Genomic DNA, 9,976 nt, shown 5'->3' on the forward strand with positions numbered 1-9,976 from the left:
GAGGAAGGTCACCAAGAAAATATACTGCTCTACCCTATGTTTCCTCTTGCAGTAACATCTCGTCTAAGCTAGGATACTTTTTTGATTCATCACAGGTTTGCAGAGCATTTCCTATATACTCAGAGTTAGTGGCTAGGGTAGAATTTCAGAGCCTTACAGCTCGTGCAAGGCTATCGGGCTGTGATGAGTGTCTACGTCCTATGACCTCTCCGTCTGACACACTCATTCTTTCACAGGCTTTCTTGGTGGAGCACACAGGCAGGCTGAGGGGAGGCAAAGGATGAGCTTAACAAGCATTTGGTGATGGATTGAGTCATCTCTCCTCCTCTGTCACCCAGATGCTTCCATCTAACTATTGCTATGTAACAAACTACGCCCAAACACAGTGACAGGAGACAACACCATTTCATTAATGTCAGAATTTTGAGGGCGAGAAATCCAGGCAGGGCTCTGCAGGGATCTATTTCAGAATCATATGGAGTGACTCACTTGGTGTTGTTTCCCTGGTAGCTTGTCTGGCATTCTCCTGGAGTGGTCCACATGGCATTATCACATTCCTGTTGTCTCTGTGGGGTGGTTGGAATTGTTTCTCCACGTGTTCTCTGGCTGAGAGCTTGGGTAGCAGAGCGGACATTGCTAATCCTTTGAGAGGTTCAGCCCAGAATTGACAGAGCATCACTTCTCCTGGCAGGGTCTCCTATAGTCTGCCCTGCTCAGGTAAAATGGCCCCATCTCATGAGAGCAGAACAAAGCCTTTGATGACATTTTCTCATCAGTCACACAGACCCTTTCTGGTTTGAGAAATTATTGCAGAGTTTAGCAATTCTCTGGGCTTAAGAGGGGGCATACTCCCATGAATCGCTTTGTCTGGAGGAGGCCTCAGCAGCATCCATAGGAACGCAAAGATTTAGTTTCTTCAGACGAATACTTTTCCAAGTCACTAAGCACAAGGATGGCAGCACCTCCTGAGAGCTACACATCAGGAACAGCAGGATGGTGCCCGGGCTTTTCAGAGACAGAAGGGGGAACAACCGGCCAGCATTGGATAATGTTCCCAAAGAAGATGCTTTTCTATCTTCCCTCTGAGAACCAGGTACAACACGTAATACCAATAGCAATGGAACCGGTCCTTTCCCCCATGCTAAACAAGCCTATGGGAGGAAGGCCATTTCACTCCCTTCTGCTTTGCTGCATTTTTCTCAACATTCCACTACTCTTTTGTCCACACATCTGTTTGGCTCTGCCTTGGAGACGTTTGTCTTAAGTTCTTTTTATTGAAAACTTCCTGTTGTCTTTCCATTTCTGGTCCTGGAAACTTGCACTTGAATATGTTCCAAGCCCTCAACATCTAGAAAGTCTCACACTCCTTTGAAACATTTAACTCCAATGCAGCACAAGACTTTGAACCAAAAATAGTGAAGAGAGACTGGAGACATCAACCTCTGGCCTACACACACACACACACACACACACACACACACACACACACACACACGCCAGCAAGAGAGTAGATATTCACCCATGAGCCATAAACTTTCTGTTTCTAACAAAAATTATTTGCAACTTCCTCAGTGGACAGAAGAGCTAATGTGCCAAAGCATGAGCTGTTGTTAGCAGGAGTGGAGCACACAACACATTCCTGACCCATTCCCCCACTGTCTCATCCCTCCACCTTTCTTCCTTCTTCAACAGCGGCAGGCATGGGGCTAGCAGCACTCACTCTGCTCTAGAAACAACATGCCTCACAGGTACTGCCCTAAGTTAGGTTTCCTACTGAACAAAGCCTTTGCAAGCGTGTCATGTAGATTCCCTGTAGAGAAACCAAATGCGAGATCGCATGAGAACTTGATCCAGGAGGAAGATCACACACAAGATAGTCTGAAGAGTAATTGATAACCAAAGACAAGTGCAGGACACAGGCAGTGATGTGAAGACAGGGCCTATTGAAGAAGACAAGGGAGGAGGAAGAAAAGAAAAAGGAGGAGGAGAAAAAGAAGGAGGAGAAAAAGAAAAGGGCCACATTAAAGACAACAAAGGGAGATAAGACATTAAAAGGAAAAGTATAATGACAGTCAAAGACTGATGCCGTTTGTAATCAGGTGTAGCCTGTACATAACACAGGTGCCTGCTTAAGTGATTTGCATTTGGGGACATGAGGCTGTGAGGCTAAGTACAACTGAAAGATACTGGGTGGATGGATTTTATTGGTGTGAGATTGGCAACAAGGGAGGATGCTTATCCCCATCCTGGCATATATATGATCAAAATCAATAAATGATCATGAGTGGGAAAATCCACAGGCCCTGACAAGGGTATAACTGACGCTAAAAGTTGTTGCAAAATATTAATGGTTTCCAAGTTCATATACAATTAATTTGATGTTGGGTTGACTCTTGCTGAGACATGGAGAAAAAGGACAGTAGCAAATGGCCATGAGACTTCTATCTTGAGAAGAAAAGAAATAAAATGGGGCTCAACCTGAGTGGTTGTTGCCAGGGAGTCATGACAAAAATCATAAGGTGTCACAAAAATTAAATTAGTGAATGCTATTAAAATGCTTAATTATGAAACATAATACAGGCAAGGGCAGGAATGAGGAAAATGGACTGAGAGTCTCAAGGCTTGAAAAGATCAATAAACTGGATTTGGCTATGAGGACAGGAAGGATGAATGGGCTGGGTGCAGGGGTTTGGTGTCAGACGCTGGAGTGGGGTCTGTGTTCTTGTGTGACTCCAGGATGCTGGGGAACAGCCTCTGCCAGTTAGGGGGTGTCTTGAGATCGGGAAGATTGGATCAGCGTGAGAGAGAATCACTTTACACAGGAGAGCAGGTACATGCTGACAGATGACTCCACTGTCCTTGGGAGGCAGTCCTTCTGGTGTCTGCTCTCTCTGCTGCAGAGTCAATCCCAGTCTTTTATTGCTAAATCATTTCCTTATACATTTTGCAACATAATAAAAAATCTTTTTGTCTTTCTCCAGAATATTGGCTTTTCTCCAAAGACTAACAGATGAAAATAAACAGAATACGGCACGCTGTACTCTTCACCCATGGAACAGTGATTGTACCCAAAAAGTTCACAGAACATAGCAAATTGTACTCTTCATACATGGCTCAGTGATTACACTGCAAGCAAGCAAGCATATTTACTCATAAACTCAGTGCTTTTCTAAGACAAACTTCTACATCATAGGTCATCTGGGCAAAATCTTGCGGTTACAATAAGTGACATAAGAACAAAGAGGGGCTAAGCAAACTGGACTATTCTCAATTCTCAGCTGCTGTTTGTAGCTGAGCAAGTTCTTCCTGAGCTCTTTCTGAACATCTTTTTGTAGTGGGAGTGATCTTTCAGAGGGTCTCTAACGCCTTCCTCATAAACTATACAAAGCTCCTGTAATCTCCCTATCTTGTTCCAGGGAGTCATGTCCATGTGACCAAGTCTTTCTAGACAAGGAAGTTAGTATGAATCTCTAGGGTCTAATTCCTTTTTGACTGCAGCAGTCTGGGGGCTAGTGTGGAAACTCAAACAATTCCTGATATCATTTGATTTCTGTGAGCTGACTAAAGTTTTTAGGGAAACAATTAGCACAAATGGCCTCTATGGATTCAATTTCTTGTTCAGATAATTTAGGGTTCACTGCCCTGACAGCCAAGAGGAATGTTTCCTCCATGGTGGTTGTTTCTGAGCCATTTCCTTCTCCGCCAGTCCCCTCGGAAATCTTCCCAGTTGCATTGACTAGGGTTGAATTAGATGAAAAAGATGGAGCCACAATAAAAAACAAAGCAGGCAGATATATAGGAGAATGCAGTGCCATCTCTGGACTGGTGACCCAGAGATGTTTTCTACAGGGTGAGAATGTTCCAGCAGCCAGAACTATGTCAAGCAGCTGCTTCCACCACCATGTTGACACCAGAACATTGAGTTCTGAGGGTCCTGGGAGGAAGCAAGCAAGAAGGGTGGTTTTTCAGTGGTGCTGGTTTCTCTCACTTCTACTCCTCAGAAAGCAAGTGAGGAGGAGGATACCCCCAAAGCACTAACACAGCTAACTTGTTCTTACAGAGCTGCCCTTTGCAAACCTTTGCCTCTTGTTTCTTGAACCTTCTCACTCTAACCTCATAGAAAAGCTGAACCTAAGTGGCGCTGAGGTGAATTGCCGGAGTGGGCTACTCCAGGCGATGGGAACAAGAGAAACATTTGACACGAGATGTTCTAATCAGCCACAGTTCTTCAGAGTTCAGGAACCCAGAGCATGTGCTGACCTTCCAGTAACAGTTGAGTGGGCCAAAGGAAAGGGCCACCATGTTGATACTTTGATGCCCATCCCTCTGAGGCTGGAAATACAGTCACAAAATCACCCAAGTTCTTCCCTTGCAGATCTTGGATAGTCTTTAGAATGATAGATGGTCTGGCCATTTTCAGGCAGCTAGATAACTGTGAGGCTTCACTACCATCTTGCCTTTAACCTTGTCTTCTGTTCCGTGGTCAGCAGAAGCAAGCTTTGCCCAGTAACCCCCCCCCCCCCCAAGCCTTTACCTTGAGCGTGAACATCAGTGCCAGGGCACACTTTCCGAACTACTGTTGGGGCTCAGAAAACCACACCCTAAACCGTGGTATGTTGATGGATAAGAACCAGGACTAAGTGGCTCTCAGATTCAGGATTCCTCTCCCCTTGTCTTTCTTCTGCTCTGGAAATCGCCTTATCTGGGGAAGCCCAAACTCTAAGAGAAGCCATTCCACTGCTTGTTATCTCTTCCCGAGATCTCATTTCATGACTCAGAAAGAAATGAAGTCTGAGCAGGGTTAATAAAGGGGCAGCTGGACTTAGAAGATAATGTCTTTCTCTTGGGCATAGTCACATCCCAAAGAGCATCATTTCACAAGACAATTCTGGGCCCATACATACCCCGCCCCACCCCACTCCTATCCCACCACAGAAAAGATTTGTACATGTGGCCATTTTTGTCCCCTGTGAAGAAAAGTAGTTAATCTTCAACTCTCTAGCTTTCCTTTGAATTTCATGTGTGGAGATAGATCGCATCTCTCTGTTAATACACACAGGATGTTCTGCTTTTATCTCCCATTTAGTCTGTTGGTTTCAACAGTATCCCATTTCTGCAGCCCAGCAGCTCAACCTTCTCTTTACAGTTAGCATAATCTCTTCCGTAAACTCATTCTCCTGTTGTCTGCAAATTTCATTCTTTAGACTTGAGACAAGAACGGGGAGGCTATGGGCCACTGTTCTCTTAAGAGACTGTTGGTTTTGAGGATTCCCATCTATCCAGACAGCCTCTGCGTGTCGGCCCAGTCAGAATCTATCTCTATCTCTAAATCTCAATGGTGCTGAGATGAACTGCTTCAGTGGGCTACTGCAGGTGACGGGAACAAGAGAAACATTTGCCATGAGATATTCAAATCAGCCACAGTTCTTCAGAGTTCCAGAACCCACAGCATATGCTGGCCTTCCAGTAACAGTTGAAGGCACCAAAGGAAAGGACCACCATGTTGATACTCGGGTACCCACCCCTCTGTATATCAAAGTTATTTTGAGTCAACTACTTGGTTGGCTTGAATAGTTTGTAGATGGTTTTGTAATACCCGGAGTTAAATCCAAATCCTTAGACCTGCTAAGCAAGCAATGTACGATCCAGCCATACCCCCAGTCAAAACTGATTGTTTTAATAAAAGCAAAGACAGGGAAAGTTAAAAGATAGAGCAGAAGTTCCCTGTTGCACAGATACAAAAGAATTAGTCTTTTCTATTAGAAGAGACTCTGAATCAAGGGAGCAGAAGGATTTAGAGCATGGTTTCAGTCTGCAAAACAACTTGATCCTTAATCTCGCCTTTTCTCTGTTGTCTCCCTGTAACTGATACCTCAAACTCCTTTTGCTTTGGCTTCAGCCTATGATAATCTAAACCTGAATTCCAAGCCGTGTCTTTGAAATTTCCCTTTTCTGTGTCCATTTTCTAGTGGTTTAAGCAAGGATTGGGTTTGAAGGGCACCCAATGAGATTTCCAGGGTCTTATGTCTGGAGACGGGGAATTGGACCAGAAACACATAGATAGTGAGAAACAGAGAAAGTGGGTCAGTGAGCTGGAGCGGCTAGTTGCTCCATGCAATGTGTTGGGCTGAGTGGGCATCTGTTCAGTACAGAGTCTACTGATGTCAGCTCTGGTGGGGGAGGGGGCTCACAGACTTTCACTGGTCCTTTCATTTGTCAGTGTTAATGCTCCCTCCTGCTGCATTGTGTATTCAAAGCTATCATGTTGACAAGCTTATATATGTGTGTGTCCTGGTTTTAATGGCACAGAGTAGAGAGTAATTTATTTTTTCCCTCCTACAGAGATAATAAATGCTCAAGAAACACTTCCTGAGTCACATGACAGATTAGAACAACAACGAAGCTGGCAATGAAGGCCTTGCCCCATCTACCAGGGGCCTTGAGTTTCTCAGATGTGAGCATAATGATTAATATACGGAACACAATTCTCAGTCCTCCTGTTATTGGCACTGAGCATGGCTATCAGAAAACCAATGCATCAGACAGGACCTGGTTGGAAGGAAGTGAGACTTTTTTTTCAGGAGCGATGACCCTGGGGTTGGAAGGTTCTCATACTCTGGGATCCTTCATGAGGAAATCAAGTACATGAAAGGTTGTTTTTGTTGTTTTGTTTTTATAGGAAGGCGAGAAGGATCAGGGGCAGGGGATGTACCCCTTGCTTTTCTTCTCTGGGGTTAGTTACAAATAGTTACAGCTTGCAGCAGTGTGTGTGTGTGTGTGTGTGTGTGTGTGTGTGTGTGTGTGTGTTACACGTTAGCCAGTGGGCAGGATTCCAGAATGAGAGTGGCATTGCCAGCTTTCAGTGTCAGGTAAGCTCTGCCCACCTACAGCCTGTGTGTCTGGAGCCACTTACCTGTGTGCCCCTTACAGATGCCTCCTGTAGAGATTTTTACTTCAAACAGAGGGGGCAGGTGAGGAACAGAGTTGTGCTTTGACAGGAAGTCTCACTCCACTGGTAAGGGTGAGGGTTTCTTGGGGATTTAGGAAATGTCACCTGAGGGAGAGGTCCCAGAATGAGACAAACATCTTCCAGCAAACAGGATGATCCGCTGATGCTGACTGGACCGTTTAGGTCTGTCCCGTGCTGGGTCGTTCAAACGAAAGCCGTATTTTGTTTGACTGTTAGCACCACCCCGGCAGGGTGCTCTCTATCAGTTCATTAATGAGCATTTCACTGAGACAAAAATAAAGCTTCTAGGCGCTAGAGGAGGTCCCGCGGTGGGCAGTTTTTCCTGGAAGAAGAAATTGCCCATTTGTTTCGAACTTTGCTGGGAAGAATCAGCTTCAAGCAACAGGTGGGAGGCGGTTAATATTGGGGGTGGGCAAAGCACACTTGGGCATATGCCTGTGAGGGTGTTTCCATGGAAGATTGGCACGTGGGTCGGAGAGCTGGGTGGGGAGGACCTGCCCTGAACACGGGCAGCGCCGTTCCGTAAGGCACAGGCCCAGCCGAATGAAATGGGTGTGGAGGGGTGGGGTAGGGATGGAGCAAGGGTCCTACTCACCTGGGCTGCCTGTTGAATCCAGGGCCTTGCATACCATAGGCAAATGCACCACTTGTTTTCAAACAGAGGTCTCAGTTTTCATTGCGTTAGCTGGGGCTGGCCTTGAACTCCCCATCCTCCAGTTCTAGGATGTCAGGCATGTGCCACTAATTGCCTCTGTTCCTGAACTTTTCTAGAGAGGGTTCGTCTTTGGCTCCTCACAGCAGACTTTAGATTCCTCAGCCTTTGAATGCAGTTCTTTCACCCCATCTTTCCAAGAGCCTTCGAAGCTACTGGTTTCCCTGGCTCCCTAGCTTGCAAATGGTTTTGTGGAAATACTCAGCCTTTGACCATGTGGACCGTTAAATAAATCCTCTGTTATTATCGCTTATGCATTCTACACATTCTGTTCCCCTGGGTAATGCGGCTAGAACAACAGTTGGTCATTCATAAGAGTTGCCTTTATAGACCTTGGGTGGTGACCCTGGGAGAAAGGAAAGACTATGTCCTACATGTCACGGTTGGACACAGTGGGACATAGAGGACCTGCCCTTGGTTCATAGTTAGTAAATGAGAAACAGAGGCCCAAATCTTATGAATTTGGGATCCTGGAGAATCTAGGAAGTGTCTTCCTTAGGATTTCTATTGCTGCAATGAAACACCATAACCAAAAGCAAATTGGGGACGAAAGGGTTTATTTCAGCTTAGAGTTCCACATCACAGCCTGTCATTGAAGGAGTCAGGGCAGGACCTCCATTAGAGCAAGATGTCAAGGCAGGAACCTGGAGGCAGGAACTGAGGTAGAGACCACAGAGGAGGGCTGCTTATTGGCTTGCTCAGCCCACACTTTTGTAGCACTCAGGGTAACCAGTCCAGGTATAGCACTGCCCTCAGGGGGCTGGACTCTGCCCCATCAACCACAGTCACCTAAAGCCAATTTGGTGAGGACATATGGCTTTACATGTACGCTCCTTTAAATGGGCACGTCAGCTCCCCTCTTCACTTAGTGGTGGAGGGGGGAAGTGGTTAGCTCGATACGGAAGTGGTGGGCATGAGGGGGAAGTGGTGGGCACGGAGAAGAAAGTGACAACGGCATCAAGAAAACCAAGCCTGTGGCTGAGTCGTCATTAGAGCTTCACCAGGATCAGTTAATGGTTTTAAGGGTTCGCATGTGGTTTTACCACATTCTGCAGCAGGCTTCAGAAAATAAACTCTTTCACAGTATCACATCCTCCAGCCCCTCAGGACACCCGGCAGAGGCAAATCTAGCTATTCTGCAGGCAAAGTGTGTGTTCTTACACAGTGCCCTCTTTGCAAAAACCACCAGGTAGCTAAAGGAGGTGTAAAACATTCACGCACCAAACAATGTGATAAAGACAATCCTGGTTGTCAGGTCATAATGTTGCTAGCCCAAGTTCCCTGAATGAAGAGCTTTGAGGGTTTACGGTAGTCACGCTTCAGGAAAGATAGACTAGGCTTCTTATGATTTAGTATGCTTCCCCAGTGAAAATCTTGCCTAACTAGAATCCTCCTGTCCTGGAGGTACTACCTGGAATGCTGTAATGCAAGTCAGCATTCGATAGCAGCCAGTGGCCAGTGAGGCTAAAGAGAGGCGAGGGCAGCAAGCAGAGTCCTTGGGACTCTGCTTCACAGCTCTGTGCCTGAGCACATTCCAAAAAGTTGAGAGTGATGTCATTTGAGCGACAGTGGCCAGAGAGACAATCCGGAACATCCCGGAGCCTGGCATTTCCTTCGCCTCCTTTCCCGGTGCCTGCTGGAAGCTTATGTTGTTCATGATGTCACCTACAGTGAGTCTCAAACGAGGCCAATCATCCATCATGCTCTGCCGGCATCTGGTAAGGACGGCCTGTCAGGAGAGAGAATTTCCCCAGGTGCCATATCAAATCAATCTCAGAAATGTTTCATTGATCATGTTCAGCACCAGGTGGGAAAGTACAAGCCGTTTCACCCAAAGACGCCTTGCCTGTGGCCACAGGACCTGAAGGCCTCTAATTTATTTCTTCTAAGGAGGCTCTGGTGTCTCGTAAAGGCAGCATCAGAATGCTGCAGAGGCCGGAAGTTTGATCTTGGCTGTGCAAGGTCTGAAATTGCCAAGCGGAGAAACTTCTAGATATTAAAAGGAAAAAACGGGATGTGAGCCAGGAAGCAACTATGAAATGATGACGGCCCCTCTCCCCTGCTGTCAGGTTCCTAATGACCAGGCAAACTCCACAGAAACCTGTACATTCCTTCCGATGGCTTGGCACTCGCATGAACTCTGTTTTGTTAAATTATCGGCATCATGTTTCCATGGTATAGGCATGTTTCCATGGTATAGGAACGAGGCAGCCATGTTACTATTGGCCTGAGCCCCAAGCATCTCATCACAGATGGGGGTTCTCACTGGTGGGTTACCAAGCCACTCATGCTCT

Source organism: Psammomys obesus, unplaced genomic scaffold (assembly GCF_907164565.1).
Source record: "Psammomys obesus unplaced genomic scaffold, mPsaObe1.curated_primary_1811, whole genome shotgun sequence".
NCBI lineage: Eukaryota > Metazoa > Chordata > Mammalia > Rodentia > Muridae > Psammomys > Psammomys obesus.